This window comes from Megascapheus bottae, chromosome X, assembly GCF_031878675.1.
Source record: "Megascapheus bottae isolate mThoBot1 chromosome X, mThoBot2.hap1, whole genome shotgun sequence".
In the NCBI taxonomy this organism is placed as follows: Eukaryota; Metazoa; Chordata; class Mammalia; order Rodentia; family Geomyidae; genus Megascapheus; species Megascapheus bottae.
The window spans coordinates 5,001,743-5,018,043 of record NC_143547.1 but is presented as its reverse complement, the minus strand read 5'-3'; the positions used below and the strand labels follow the sequence as shown (position 1 = coordinate 5,018,043).

The window sequence follows — 16,301 nt, the reverse complement described above, 5'->3', positions numbered from 1 at the left end:
TAACCAAATACAAATAAATTCAATATATCAGATAACAAAGTGAGATACTGTAACAATATGAGATAACCAAGGGACAGCAAAGGAGATGAGAGACAACATAGTACATTAAGGACAACAGTCATTCATTATATGGCTTTTGTTTCAATATCCTGGAGGTCCTTTCAATTAGCTTCATACTATATGGCCTTATGTATCAAGATTTTGCTCTATTGCAGATCTCTGCTAGTAGAGCCCAAGGTTTCTACTGATTATGACGAATGAGGGAAACCATTGAGCCTAAGTTCCTTTGAGTCTGGCTTACTTCACTTAATATGATCTTTTCTAAATCTTTCCATTTCCTAACAAATGGGGCAATGTCATTCTTTCTGGCAGCAGCATAGAATTCCATTGTGTATAAATACCACATATTCTTGATCCATTTATCAACTGAGGGATATCTAGGTTGGTTCCATATCTTTGCTATGGTACATAGTGCTGCAATGAACATTGGTGTGCTAGTGGATTTAGTATGCCCTTGTTTCTGGATGGTTGGGTAAATGCCAAGTAGTGGAATTGCTGGGTCATAGGGGAGTTCTATGTTTAGCCTCTTGAGGCACTGCCACACTGCTTTCCATAGTGGTAGAATCTCCATTCTTGAGAGACAGAAGAGCTGGAATACATGTCCACTTATGTTTTATTTTTGGTGCCAGTACTGAGGCTTGAACTTAGGACCTGGGCATTATCCCTTAGCCTTGTTTGCACTCAAGGTTGGTACTGTACCACTTGAGCCACAGCTCCACTTCTGGCTTTTTGCTGGTGAATTGAAGGTAAGAGTCTCAAATACTTTTTTTTTTACCTAGACTGGATTTGAATCATGATCCTCAGATCTGAGCCTCCTGAATAGCTAGGATTATTGGCGTGAGCTACCAACTCCTGGCTGTGTCCACTCTCACACTTGGCTGAGGACCATTCTCAGGAAGATGGAAATCTACCAGTACTTCTAGCAGAGAGAATGGCTGGAGTAGCAAGAGAAAACCCAAGGGCAGAGCATCACAGCTACAGGTGACTGGACGTCAGGTTGGTACTCAGGGAAGTTGAGTTGGGATGTTCATAGATGAGTGCCATGCTTGCTGCTACTGGGAAATACATGGAAGTTTATTAATTCAACTGTTTGACGTGGTGTGTGTGTGTGTGTGTGAAGCAATAGATTTTCCTGCTAATTACCTCTTGACAACTTCCAGTGTCTCTCCTGCTCCTGGCTCCCTTCTGGGTCCACTAATTTTTGTCTTTCTATGTCATTCAGTTCAGCACCATTTTCTCTCAGCTTTGTTCAAAGATACAGAAAGTTACTTCCTTTTTTTGAGCCTCAATTTTTTTTCCAGTCTAAGATCACTTTAGGACAATTGTGTGACTTGAATGAATTGACACATGTAAAAGCATACATCATAATCTGTGTTGGAGAAGGATGAGTTCTCTTTCTATTGCTATACATATTTTTCCCTTGGCAAAGTAAAAAAAAAAACAACAACAAAAAGCCAAAACCTTGAAAATTTTATCTTTTTGAGTTCCCTAAAAGTTGAGAAATGTACTATATAAATAGGCTGTTCTCTAAATGAATGTATGCATTTTTATTATTTTATTAATCTTTTGAGTTGAATCGATTACATGTTTGATTTTGATATTTAGCAGGACAATGCAAAAACGCATCTGACATCTAAGTATCTTGCATTGATCACTTATCTTGTGTCATGAATAATTAGGGTAGAAAACAGATTGTCCATTACCCTGTCCTGAAGTTCAGGCAATGCCAAGGTCACTTATGTGTTCCAGGAGACCACATTCTTGTATTCCTGGCCTTCTGTATTCATTGGAGCCTATACTGGCTGTTGATTCCATAGATGATTGCTTTTTCTCTCAGTTAGGATGGAGGAAGGTAGAGGAGGGAAAAAGAGAAAAGGAGGAGGGAGAGAAATGTAGGAGGGAAGAGAACTGCTATTGTTGGCTTGTGAATAACCTGTAATTATTATAATGACACTTTCCTAGATATACTCTCGCTGTACATGATTACGAAGTCTTTTTTACATACATTTGAAAGTTTAATCCTTATAACTATCCCCTCAAATGAGCAGGAAGAAAAGGATCTATCAAGAATAGGTTTACATTAATCCTTTTGGAGGAGGCAATTGTGAAGAAAAGGAAACTCAATAACAAAATAGGATGCCATGTATGGATACAGTAAAGCCATGCATTTGTTGGCTTAGGGAAGAAAAAAATATGCTAGTTTGTAGGAAGATGTTCGTTGCTGTGTGTGTGTGTGTGTGTGTGTGTGTGTGTGTGTGTGTGTGTGTGTGTGTGTGTGCTGGTAATAGAGGCTGTTCCTTAGCTTTTGCTCTCAAGACTGGCACTCTACTACTTGAGTCACAGCTCCACATCAAACTTTTTGTTGATTAATTGGAAATAAGAGTTTCACAGACATTCGTGCACAGGCTAGTTTTGAATCTTGATACTCAGAACTCAGCCTCCTGAGTAGCTAGGATTATAGTCATGAACCACAATGCCCGGCTTAGATTACTGGCCAAGTGTACAGGAATTACTGAGCTCCGGCAATTCTGACATGATTTATTTTCAGGAAGGCCTCTGGTCACCATGAGGCCTAGTTTATTTATCTGCTAGATGGAGATAAAAATGTTGGCATGTGGCTGTGTGTGGTGGCTCACACCTGTAATCCTAGCTACTCAGGAGACTGAGATTTGAGAATTGTGGTTCAATGCCAGCCTGGGCACTAAAGCCTGTGAGACTCTTATCTTCAATTAACCACCAAAGAACTAGAAGTGGCACTATGGCTCCAGGGGTAGGATGGTAACCTTGAGCTGAAGAACTCAGGGATAGTGTCCAAGCCCAGAGTTCAAGTCCCGTGACCAACAAAAAATATGCTGGCATGCTAGACTATTATATGGGGGTTGCTATGCCAACTTAACAAAGTGCATATAGCACTGGGTAAGCTATAAAGTACTGTACTTCACACTCTACTGACAGTAAAGAGATGATTCTGTAATCTGGAGAATATAAAATATCAAGCTAACAGTTGATTTCTTAATGGCACTCACAGGGATCCAAAATGTTTTTATTTAAAGAGGTTTGAAGCTTGTCTGGTAGAAGACTGATTAATTGTATCTATCTATCTATCTATATATAATTGATCTATGTATTTATCTAATCAATTTATCTATGCTTTCATTTGTTTAGGCTGTCATGAAGCTTAAATTCAGGTATTGTACTGGCTAGGCAATCACTCTAACCACTTGAACCACACCTGCACCCCCCTCTTTTTTTTGCTTGAATTAGAGTTAGAACTCAGGGCCTAATGCTCTCACTCAAGGTTTTTACTCTTGGATAATGCTCTACCCCTTGACCCATGCCTCTAGTTCCAATTTGGTTTTGATGGTTACTTAGAGATTATAGTCTCTCAGATTTGTCTGCCAGGGCTGGCTTCAAACTGTGATCCTCAGATCTCAGCCTCCTAAATAGCTAGGTGTGAGCCAACATTGTCTGGAAGTTGTTAGCTTTTAAAAATAAGATATTTGAAGCCAGCCCTGGCAGGAAAGTCTATAAGACTCTTATCTCCACTAAATTAACAAAAAAGCTGGAAGTGGAGCTGTGGCTCCAGTGGTAGAGTACTGATTTTGTGCAAAAGAGCTCAAAGACCGAACCCAGGCCCTGAGTTTGAGCTCCAGGGATAACAAAAAAATCAGTATTAATCCCTTCACTGTATACACAAGTACTGGACAAATGAATCAGTGGTCCTTGGGTTTGAACTCAGCACCTGGGTTCTGTCCCTGAGTTCCACTACCTTGAGCCATAGCTCCACTTCTGATTTTCCAGTGGTTACTTGGAGATAAGTGTCTCACAGACTTCCCTGCCCATCTGGCTTTGAATCACCATCTTCAGATCTTAGTCTCCTGAGTAGCTAGGATTATAGGTATGAGCCACTAGTACCTAGCTATATTGAAATATTTTGGGGGTACTTTGATCCAGCTATTCTAAAGTAATGATCATACAGTGTAGAATTTTCACAAATCTGCCAAGAATGACAAGAAACTCTACTGTGTTGATTTTTTTTTTGGTTTAGTAGAATACAAGTTAAGTTTCCCTTCAGTATGTGGTAGTTGCATGACCTGGGACTTGCTGTTCTGATATTTTTTTCCCAGTCAGTCCTGGGGCTTGAACTCAGAGCCTGGATACTGTTCCTGAACTTCTTTTGCTCAAGGCTAGCATTCTATCATTTGAGCCACACTGCCATGCCTGGCTTTTTCTGTGTATGTGGTACTGAGGAATCAAACCCAGGGCTTCATGCATGCTAGGCAAGTGCTCTACCACTAAGCCACATTTCCAGCACTGTTCTGATTTTCATTTGCCAAAAAGGTTGAAAAGTTTTTTGGGGGGAATTATTGTGAGGATTAGAATGAGGAACTGGTTAAGAAAAATTTCTGAAAACAATCTAAACAGTTCCATAAATATAAGGTGACATAATTACTGCTATTACTCATGTTTAAAGAAAAGAAACCAACAAGTAAATATTCAGTGACACAATTTAGAGAGAATCAAGTGAGAAATTAATGAGGTGTAGTCAATAAGGAGACACAGATTGCTTTTTGATAACAATTTCTTTCCATATGGCTTTGGTATGGGATGCTTTATGGGTGATAAATAGCAACTTTGTAAATGTGATGTTTTATGCACAAATTTATTCCAAGATTCATTGCTTGCCTTATTGGGAAGCTGTGATAGCTTGCCTTATTGGGAAGCTGTGGACTTCTAAGAGTGTCACTGAAACCTACTTATTCCATTGTCTTCAAGAACTCTATACAAAAGTTACAGTGAAGCCAAGTGCTCATGCCTGTAATCCTAGCTCTTCACGAGACTGAGAACTGAGGATTACAGTTTGAAGCCAGCCTGAGCAGAAAAGACTGTGAAACTCACATCGATTAATACCCCCACCTCCCACCAAATTTGAGATGTAGCTCGAAGTGATAGAACACTAGCCAGAAGTTCAGGGATAATGCCCAAGCCCTGAGTGCAATCCCCATCACCAGAAAAAAAAATGGCACAGTGTTAACTGACCCCAGAGTGCAGTGCAATGTAGTGTAGTGTAGGAGATTGAACGACACAGAAAGGCTCATGTGGGTGGGCTCAGGTCTCTGTCCTGTATGTATAGAGACTCTTCCCATGGTACATTTGCCACAGTCTATTTTCAGATGTTAGCATTGTAGCAGAGGAAATCCAATTCTGCCAATATATGGAGAACCGACCTTTCTCTCTGGAGCAGACTCACCTTATTTTTTCTTATCACTAAAAGTTTTGGAGCTAAATGGTAATGGACTGAGTTTTAATAAGGCACATAGTTACCCAGAAGTCCAGCTTTTCTAATTAACATACGAGAAGACAAATGGAGATCAGGAAATTGCTCGGTGAGCTTGGAATCTAAGCAGGCATCATCAGTCTTGTAATTGGAAAGCTAAAGAGTTTATTCATCAAATGCCTTGGGTGTAGGCAACAAAATGCTTTCTTGACTCACTGAAGAAAAGGAATTTTCTGGAACTTCTTGAACAGTTCAGTTAAGATGGGCAGACCCAGATCAGAGATCTAGGTTCAGAAGACAATGAGAGGCAAGGGAAGCTGTAAATGGCAGGCCTGCGTTAGTGTGGAATTGGGAACCATTTTCACCAGTGACTATTGTGCTTCCTTAGCCATTTGTATTATACGTAGAGGCAAAAGCCTCCCTGTTCCTAAGCTAGTCCCTCATGTCTTCTGTGAATGATCTGTAGTTCTCAACACTCCCTTTTCCCCTTCATCCTTTGTTGTACTGCAAATACTGATTCTCTTTTTTTGCTAGTCCTGGAATTGTACTCAGGGCCTGAGCACTGTCCTTGGACTTTGTCAAGGCTAGAACTCTAGCACTTGAGCCTCAGCACCACTTCTGTCTTTTTTCTTTATATGTGATACTAAGGAATCGAACCCTGATCTTCGTGCATGTTAGGCAAGCACTCTACCACTAGGCCAAACTCCCAGCCCTGCAAATAATGATTCTATCGCAGCACTTCCCCTGGGGTTGCTAACTCTCTCTACAGAATAATAAAGTTCCCATCTCTTCTTCCTTCCTCCCTTCATTCTTCTCCTGTCCTCATCTGTTTCCCCCTCCTTCCTCCTCTCCCAGCCTTTATTCTGTATCAGTACTGGGTCTTAAATTTAGGGCCTCAATACTGTCCCTTAGGTTTTTTTTCTCAACGTGGGTACTCTGCTACTTGAGATAAAGCTCCATGTTTGGCTTTTTAGTAGTTAATTGGAGTTACTAGTCTTCAGGAACTTTCCTGCCTGGGTTGGCTTCAAGCCACAAACCTCAGATCTCACTTTCCTGAGTAGCTAGGATTACAGGCATGGGCCACTGGCTTCCAGCCTCTCCATAGAGTTTTGATGTTAAAGCTGACTATGTCGGCTACTGAAAAAAGCTGTGAAAGGTGCATTTAGTACTGTAGATTTGAAATCAGGCAAGTAAAAAGAAAGGAAAAAAAATAAAACGAAAAGGTAGGAAGGAAAGAGAAAAATAACTCACATCTGAGATTCCAGATTATTTTCTTAGTTTTCAAATGTCACGTTGCATGTCAGTTAAAATAATTATAATTTCTTTATGCAATTATCAGAATTAGTGTGGTAGATGTCCCTCTATCTGCCAATGAATTTATGTCATCATTCATATTTTCTTTTCTGGTGAAGAAAGAATGGAAAAGTTGTTCACTTTAGTTAAGGATTATCTGGGTGCATACAGATGGAACCTCAGTTATGCACGGACATGCTTGACTGTAAATATTATATTGTGGGCCTCACCTTTAGGGAATTCTAAGGCTGGGCTGTGAGACCAGGAAAGGGTTAAAAGATTGGAATGCCACCTCTTTCGCACCCAGAAGGCTGAGAATTGAATCATGAGAAGGTAAACATTCCAGGCAAGATAGATTTATCAGGAAGTAGTGCTGTGGCTCAAAGTGGAGGAGCACTTGAGTGCAAGAGTTCAGGGATGGTGCCCAGGCCCTGAGTTCAAGCCCCATGACCAACATAAAAAATTAAAGACAGGAGCCGGGAGTTTGGCCTAGTGGTAGGGTGCTTACCTAGCATGCACGAAGACCTGGGTTTGATTCCTCAGTACCACATACATAGAAAAAAGCTGGACATGGTACTGAGGCTCAAGTGGTAGAGCTCTAACCTAGAGAAAGCCCAAGGACAGTGCTCAAGCCCTGAGCCCAAGCCCAGGACTGGCAAAAAATTAAAGACAGATGTATATGTTACTACCCTAAGTGTGTTTAAGTGAGAGCTGCTTGGACACTAAAAGCCTGAGACCTTGGGAAAAGATCACTCCTCTCCACTCCCTAATGATAGAGTCAATTATCATTATGTACACAAACAACATACTTAATGCTAATGGTTGTAACCACAAGAGAGATTGACAGTCTATTTTCTGTTTGTACCTGTAGTCACCTCCCCTGTAACCTCTGTCTCCTTGCTCAGACTCTATAAAAGCCTAACTCTCCTAACCCATCTCCTTGCATAACCTTCAGTTCTGTGGGAAGATTGCCGCCCCTCACTGTTCCTCAATAAACAGTCTGCACCTGCTGAGATGAGTCTAGCCTATTCTTTCTTCTCCATATTCTTAATGTTTACTATCTCTTATTCCAGGGAGATTTACACTGACTGGTCCAGGAAAGGAAGAAAATCTTTTTTTTTCCCCTCTGAAAACAAATGTGCTCTGAGCTTTATTTGATTCTATTCAAACTATCTTCTTTAGCTTTTCCTTCCTATAACTCTAGGTTCAATGACTGATTTCCCTGAGGTGGTCTGGCTTAGGTTTAGATAGATGACAGGATAGTAGGGCACTACAGAAAGGCAGGGAACTAAAGGACAGTGAGGATGGACGAGAAAGGAGGACTCAGCAGTACTATAATAACTGTTGTAGCCAGGTACCGGTGGCTCACACCTGTAATCCTAGCTACTCACAAGCCTGAGATCTGAGGATCACAGTTCAGACTCAGCCCTGACATGAAAGTCCCTGTGTCTCTCATCTCCAATTAACCACCAGAAAACCAGAAGTGGTGCTGTGGCTCAAAATGGTTGTGCAATAGCCTTAAGCTGAAGTGCTCAGGGAAAATGCCTAGGCCCAGAGTTCAAGCCCCACAACTGACAAAAAAAGTATTGTGCATAGAATACTGAAGCAGATAAGAAATGTGAAAATGTGGGCACATACAAAATTATCACAAAGTATACTGTATTGAATATTCTTTCTTTAATTTATTTTTTATTTTTTATTGTTGGGGTAATGAATAGATGGGTTACAGTTATATTCACCATGTACTAGGTGTATTACTTTTACACATTGATACCCCTTCTCAGGTTTTTTGTCCCCATTTCCTTCCCCTCACCCCTCCCAATCATCTTGTTTTCCACCCTTCCCTTTCCCATTTCAAATAAACAAATAAACGTATATACAATATACCAGGTAACAAAGTCAGATACAGTAACAATATGAGAGTAACCAAAGGGCAACAAAGGAGAAGAGAAATAACATAGAACATGAAGAACAACAATCACACGATATAAAATTCTTGTTTCCATATCCTAGAGATCTTTTCATTTAATCTCATCCCATATGACCTTTTTGTATCTAGGTTTTGAGCTATTGTAATCCTCTGCTAGGAGAGTCCTAGATGTGTACTAATTATAAATGAGGGAAACCCTTGAGCCTATGTTCCTTTGGGTCTGGCTTACTTCACTTACAATGATTTTTTTCCAACTCTTTCCATTTCCTTACAAATGGGGCAATGTCATTCTTTCTGATGGCAGCATAGAATTCCATTGTGTATAAATACCACATCTTGTTGATCCAATCATCTACTGAGGGGCATCTGCGTTGGTTCTATATCTTTGCTTTGGTAAATAGTGCTGCAATGAACACTGCTGTGCTAGTAGCTTTAGTATGTTCTTATTTCGGGACCATTGGGTAAATGCCAAGGAGTGGAATTGCTGGGTCATGTTTACTGCTTTCCATAGTGCTTTCCATACTGCTTTCCATAGTGGTTGAACGACTATGCACTCCCACCAACAGTGTAGTAGTGATCTCTCCTGGCCACATCCCCGCCAGCATCTGTTGTTATTAGATTTCTTGATCCTGGCCATTCTAACTGGAGTGAGGTGAAATCAGAGTTTTTTTGATTTGCATTTCTTTATGGCCAGAGATGTCGAGCATTTCTTCATGTATCCATAGACCATTCTTATTTCTTCTTCAGAGAAGACTCTCTTTATGTCTTTGGCCCATCTTTTAATGGGATGGTTGTTTCTTTGAAGATTTGTTTTGGAGAGATTCATTTTTTGAGCTCTAGATATATTTTAGATATGAGGCCTTTGTTGTATGGTTAGTGAAGATCTTCTCCCAGCCTGTGGGCTTTCTAGTTAACTTGCTACCTATATCCTTTGCCATATGGAAGCTCTGCAGTTTAATACAGTGTCATTTCTCCAAACTTTCTTTAATTTGTTGTGTTTCTTGGTCTTTATTAAGAAAGTTTTGACCTGTACCAAGGAGACCTAGTGTATCTCCTATTTCTCCTGTAAAGTTTTCAGTGCATATGCTTTTACCTCGAGGTATTTTATCCATGTGGAGTTAAGCCTGGTTCAGGGTGACATAGAAGGATCCAACTTTAGTTTTATGCAGGTGCTTAACCAGTTCTGCCAGCACCATTTGTTGAAGAGGCTGTCTTTCTTCCATTTTATTTTTTGACTCCCTTATCAAAGATTAGGGGGCATAATTCTGCAGATTGATTTCTGGGTCTTCAGTTCTATTCCCTTGTTTCACAGGCCTGTTCTTGTGCCAGTACAAAGCTGTTTTGATTAGTATAGTTCTGTAATACAGTCTTAAGTTTGGTATTGCTATTCCTTCAGTGCTGTTCTTTCTGTAAGGATAGTTTTTTGCCATACAGGTTCTTTTATTATTCCATATGAAATTTTGGATTGCTTCTTCTATTTCCTTAAAGAATGACATTGGGATATTGATGGGTATTGCATTGAATTTGTAGATAGCCCTTGGCAAGATTGCCATTTTCACGATGTTAATTCTTCCAATCCAGGAGCATGAGAAGTTTTTCCACTTCCTCAGTTCTGCTTTAGTTTCCTTTTTCAGGTTTTAAAATTTTCATCATAAAGGTCCTTTACATTCTTAGTTAATTCCTAAGTACTTTATTTTCTTTGAGGCTGTTGCAAAAGGAGTTGCTTTCCTGATTGCTGCGTCACTCCTCTTGTTGTTGGCATATAGGAAAGCAGTTGATTTTTGAGGATTAATTTTATACCCTGCTACCTTGCCAAAGTTTTGAATCAGCTCAAGCAGCTTGGGAGTGGAGTCTATAGGGTTCTTTAAATACAGAATCATGTCACCTGCAAAGAGGAAAAGTTTCACTTCCTCTTTCCCTATTTGGATCCCCTTTATGATTGCTTCTTGCCTTATTGCTCTGGTTAGGAATTCTAATACTATGTTAAAGAGGAGTGGAGAGAGTGGGCATCCTTGTCTCATTCCTGATTTTAGAGGGAATGGCTTTGGCTTTTTGCCATTAAGTATAATACTAGCTGTAGGGTTTTCATACACAGTCTCTATTATACCGAGGAATGTTCTATGGATTCCTAGCTTCTCCAAAGCTTTTAGCATACAGGGGTGTTGGATCTTGTCAAATGCCTTTTCTGCATCTATTGAGAAAATCATGTGATTCTTGTCCTTGTTCCTGTTGATGTGTTGAATTATATTAATTGCCTTGCATATATTGAATCAGCTTCGTATCCCTGTGATGAATCCTGTTTGATCATAGTGTATAATTTTTTGATGAGTTGTTGAAGACGGTCGGCCAGTATTTTGTTGAGAAGTTTTTCATCAATATTCACCAAAGAAATGGGTCTATAGTTCTCTTTCTTTGAAGAGTCCCTGTCTGGTTTTGGGATGAGGGTTATGCTGACTTCATAGAATGAGTTTGTCAAAGATCCTTTACTTTTAATTTCATTGAAGTTTGAGGAATTATTGGCGTGATCTCTGCTTTGAAGACCTTATAGAATTCAGCTGTGAATCCATCAGGTCCTGGGCTTTTCTTAGGTGGAAGTTCTCTTATTGCCATTTCTATTTCAGTGCTTGAAATAGGCCTGTTTAGTTGGGTTAGTTCTTCTTGGTTCAGTGTGGGTATGTTAATATTGGCTAGAAATTCATCCATCTCTTCTAGATTCTCAAATTTGTTGGCATAAAGGTTTGAAAAGTATTTCCTTATGATGCTCTAGATCTTGGTAATTTCTGTCGTGATCTTTCCATTCTTGTCCATGATTTTGTTTATACAGGTGTGCTCCTTTTTTTTTGGTAAGATTTATTAAGGGTCTCTCAATCTTGTTAATTTTTTCAAAGAACCAACTCCTGGTTTTGTTGCTTCTTTCTATGTTTTTTGGGGGAGCTCTAATTCATTTAATTCTGCTTTAATTTTAATAACTTGCTTCCTTCTACTGGAATTGGGACTGGTTTGTTGCTCTTTCCAGAAAGCTTAAGGTGCACCATTAAATCATTGGTTTGAGATTTTTCCAATTTGTTAATGTAGGCACTCAGAGCTATAAATTTTCCTCTGAATACTGCCTTTGCTGTGTCCCAAAGGAGCTGGTATTTTGGGAGCTCTTCTTTGTTAAATTTCATAAACTGTTGAATTTCTGTTCTGATCTCCTTAATGACCCACTGGTCATTTTCAACAATGTTTTGTTCAATCAACATGAGTTACAGGGTTTTCCTTGGTGGAGATTGGTGTTCAGTTCCAGTTTTATGCCATTGTGGTCTGAGAGAATGCAGGGAATAATTTCAGCATTTCTAAATCTGCACCCGTTTGCTTTATGTGTATGACATATTCTCAGGGTTTAGTAGTTCACCTTAATTAGGCATTAAAAGATGGCATAATGTTGTCAACAACTGTGACAAATCTGAGATTTGACCCTACTTGCAAGATAATGAGTCAGACTGTCACAGTCTTATGGATACTGGCAGAAGATATAAGACCCTTGGATCAGAGATACAGGACTTTATTGCCTACTGCACAACAAGAATAACGAGCCAGATTTTATTCTTGTTTTAAAAGAAATTTTATAGAAGGAACAATAAGGGAACATAAAGAGACCAGGAAGTTGTTCCTGACACAGTAGAAAGTAAGACTCCAAATTGGGTTTTGACACAGCAGATGTGGATTAGAGAGGAGCACTGGTTACACATACAATTATCCCGAAGAGAAGGCTCACTTCCAGCTCATTACTTATTCTTCTCTCATGCCTCACTCCTGCTGGCCTTGGTCTCTGGTTTCTATGGAGAGTATAGCAGAGTTCTCCTGCTAAATGAAGCATAGTAAATGAAAGGTTATCATTCAAGAGTCTGTTTTCTTTCAGGGTCACTTTTCTTTGGTTCTATGCCATTCAATAGTGTACCTACAGGCTACTTGTAACTACTGAGCACTTGCTATGTGGTTAGACTGGATGAAACTGCTGAATTCAACTTTATATACTAGATTTCAAAGACATTAAAAATACTGGACAATGTCTCATTAATCCTTTCATATTATTGCCTGCATATAGCTTAATATTTTAAAACATTATTTAAAGAAAACATTAAAAATAAATCTTTTTTTTTTGCCAGTCCTGGGCTTGAGCTCAGGGCTTGAGCACTGTCCTTGGACTTTCTCAAGGCTAGAGCTCTACAACTTGAGCCTCAGCATCACTTCCGGCTTTTTGCCATGTATGTGGGGTACCGAGGAACCAAACCTGGGTCTTCGTGCATGCTAGGCAAGCACTCTACCACTAGGCCAAACTCCCGGCCCTAGAAATAAATCTTAAATATTATTTTTCCTTTTAAAAACAGATGGCCACAAGAAATTTAAAATGATATACATAGCCAGTCACTGGTGGCTCACACCTGTAATCCTAGCTACTCAGGAGACTGAGGTCTGGGGATGTTTATTCCAAGCCAAATTGGGCAGAAATATTTGTGAAAAAGTAATCTCCAACTAACCACCAAAACCCTGGATCTCCAAGTGTTGCTCAAGTAACAGAGTGCCAACCTTGAACATAAAAGCTCAGACACAGTGCTCAGGCCCTGAGTTAACATCAAAGTCCTAGCATAAGAAGAAAGAAAGGAAAACTCTAAAACATGGTGTCCTTTGTTCATTTTTGGTTATGAGGGAACAGTGGGGCGGTCGTAGCATATGATTTTCTTTTTCTTCCAGTGTATTTAGGCTTTTTAATTTAATTTTATTTCATTTTTTATTGTCAGAGTAATGTATAGAGGAGTTACAGTTACATTCGTCAGGAAGTAGCTGCATTACTTCTCACACATTGATATCCCTTCTCATGTTTTTGTCCCCATATCCCTCCACCCAATCATGATTTTCTTTGAAATTTTTTATAGTTTTATCTTTTATATTTGAGTCTATAATTCATATGAAGTTAATTTTTTGTGTAGTATAAAGTATGGACACTTATTTTTTGCATGATATGGTTATTTTGTCATAATTTATTTGAGTCCATTTTCTCCCTTGAAATGTCTTAGAGCTCTTGTCAAAATCAATTGGCCATAAAATAAGGGTTTCTTTCTTGATTCTCAGTTCCATTCCATTGATCTGTATTCTATCTATATGTCTGTTCAATGCTGTCTTTATTAGTGCAACTTTATTTTAAGTTTCAAAATTGGGAAGTATGAATCCCTTAAAATCCATTCTTCATTTTATTTTGAAAACTATGCATCCCTTGCATTTCCATATTAATTTTAGGGTCAGTTTGTCCATTTATTTGACAAAGAGATAGCCAGGATTTTGATAGAGATTGTGTAGAATCTGTAGATCAAAAAATAAACTTTGGCTCTTTACTAAAAGATTTATTAAACTGGAAAATAGGACGTTTGAGCTTGATCTACTTCCGTAAATGTTTTATCTCTTAAAAATTTTAATTCATTTTATTTTATTGTCAGGATAATGTTAAGAACGGTTACAGCTATATTCATCAGGTAGTAGGTACATTACTTCTCATTGTAAATGTTTTATCTTATAAATAAATTAGATCTGTTAATATGTTTGCTGACAGTACATTAGCACTATTTTATTTATAGCCCAAACGTCAATGATGTGTTAAATTCTGCCCTATTATGATTTGGTTTTGAAATGTCCCTCAAAAAGTAAATGTGTTAAAGCATTGGTGGGCTGAGCGTCAGTGGCTCATGCCTATAATCCTAGCTCTCAGGAGGCTGAGACCTTAGGATCTCAGTTTAAAGCCAGCCTAGTCAGGAAAGTCCAGGAGACTCATCTCCAATTAACTACTAAAAAACCGGAAGTGTGCTATGGCTCAATTGATAAAGGGCTAACTCTGAGCTCAAGAGTTTAGGGACAGAGCCCAGGCCCAGAGTTCAGCCCCATGATCAACCGACAAAAAAAGAAAAAGAAAAAATAAAGAATGGGTGTCAACACTGAGAGGCAATTGAATCATGAGAGCAATCAATGGATTACTGAGTTCCTAGCTGTGTGAGCTCTCATGAGGTGGGGATTAGTTGGAGGAAGTAAGTAAGGGGTTTGGGAGTATAACTGAACCTGGACTTTCCTTTTCCTCTTCCCCTCTTATTCTTTCCCCCTTCCCTCTCCCTTCTTCCCACCTCCTTCTTGGTTTTGCTTTCTGGCTTCCAATAGGTGAGCCGCTTGGTTTTGCCACACTCTCCCTATTATGTTATCATTTCTTGCTATAGTCCAAAGCAATGGGGCCAAGTGACCATGAAATGAAGTATCTGAAGCTGAAATAAACTTCTCTTCTTTTAAGTTGAGTTATCTTAGGTATTTTGTCACTATGTTAGAAGTGTGAACAGTTCTCAGCTAATTCAATTTATAACAGTTGTACAGAGTATAGAGTACAATTGTATTCTATACAGTTGTATAGAGTATAAATAAAAAGTTAAAGAACAGGAAAGAGGTGATAAGAGTTTGTTAGAAAAGTATTATGACAGAGTCTCAGAATGAAAGGATCTGTATTTTGGCTATAGAGTCATGCTCTAAAGTGCTTAATCAAAGAAAGATGTGAAATAGATTTGTAGCTTTATTGAACTTTCCTTATCATTATATAAATAATGATAAATGAATTTTAATGTCAAAACTGTTTTCAGAGCCATAACATTAAAAAAATTCAGACATTATGAAATTTGGAAAAACTATTTTAATAAAAAGTCTTTTGAATGAGCACTCTATTTACCCCCCAAATTTGAAAAACAATATATCTGAATGAAAAACATTTCGAACTTAGAAAGGTTTAAAATGATAAGATCAGAGGATATTTCATGTATATATGGGTTTGTGCTTGATTTCATAAAGAAGTTTCCAGGTCAAATAATTTATTATTGAAGATGCTATAAATTATTCTGGGCTACAAAAGAAGTTATTACAGACATAAATCTGACAAAATGTTGTTAACAAAGCTATTCATCATGATCCTACCAAGAGAATAGAAGACAAATTCCAAATGCCCCCCACCCAGTGTGCTTGGGCTTTGAAGCTGATTGAATCTCTTTTAATGCTAACCAGAGATGAAGTGGCTCAGTGGCTAGTAAGCACACAGCACCCAAACCATAAACAAAATCAGGGTTCCATTATTAATTGAAAGAAAAGCACTTAGTGAACACTATTATAGAGTAGATCCTGGGCTAGGATTTGGGTACACGGAGATGAATGAGACCCAGGCTTGTGAACTTTGTTAAAAAATAATATTTTGTACTAACTTTGTACAAAGGAATTCCCATTCAACAACTCTCATTCATGTTGTAAAAGTGCAAGGCATCTTGACTGATGTTATGCTTTTCATCAGTCTTTCCCACCCATCCCAAACCATCCTTTCCCTACAATTTTAGTTTTATAAGATATTCATTGAATATTATGAATGCATTCTGCCCTTCCCTGTCTTTATTTGTTTGCCCCTTTCTTCTTAATCAATGCTCCAACATGTTTCAAGTGCTCCTTGATGATGAATGATTATTTCTATGGAATTACACTGAATTTTCCCCTGCAAATACCATACTTTGGGGAATACATTTGTGTGCACTAGCATACTGCTGTATGAGAGAAAACAGAGAAGCCTCAATCTGAGAGGTCGAATCGGGAGTCGTTATTCAAAGGCCAGCGAGTTCATGATGGACTCCTGTCTCAAAGACCAGCAGCTTAGAACAGAACAAGCATATAATTCTTAAAGCCAAAAATCCTGTT

The 16,301-nt window shown here is 38.8% G+C and overlaps 1 long non-coding RNA gene across 1 annotated transcript in view; it reads left to right on the top strand.

The window, feature by feature from the left end:
* Nucleotides 1–677: 677 nt before the first annotated feature.
* Nucleotides 678–16,301, top strand: part of LOC150040408 (uncharacterized) — a 139,310-nt gene continuing 123,686 nt past the window's right edge. The window contains exons 1-2 of the long non-coding RNA XR_016533734.1: nt 678–746; nt 840–1,056. This is a non-coding gene — a long non-coding RNA (uncharacterized LOC150040408). The remainder of the gene's footprint in view (nt 747–839; nt 1,057–16,301) is intronic.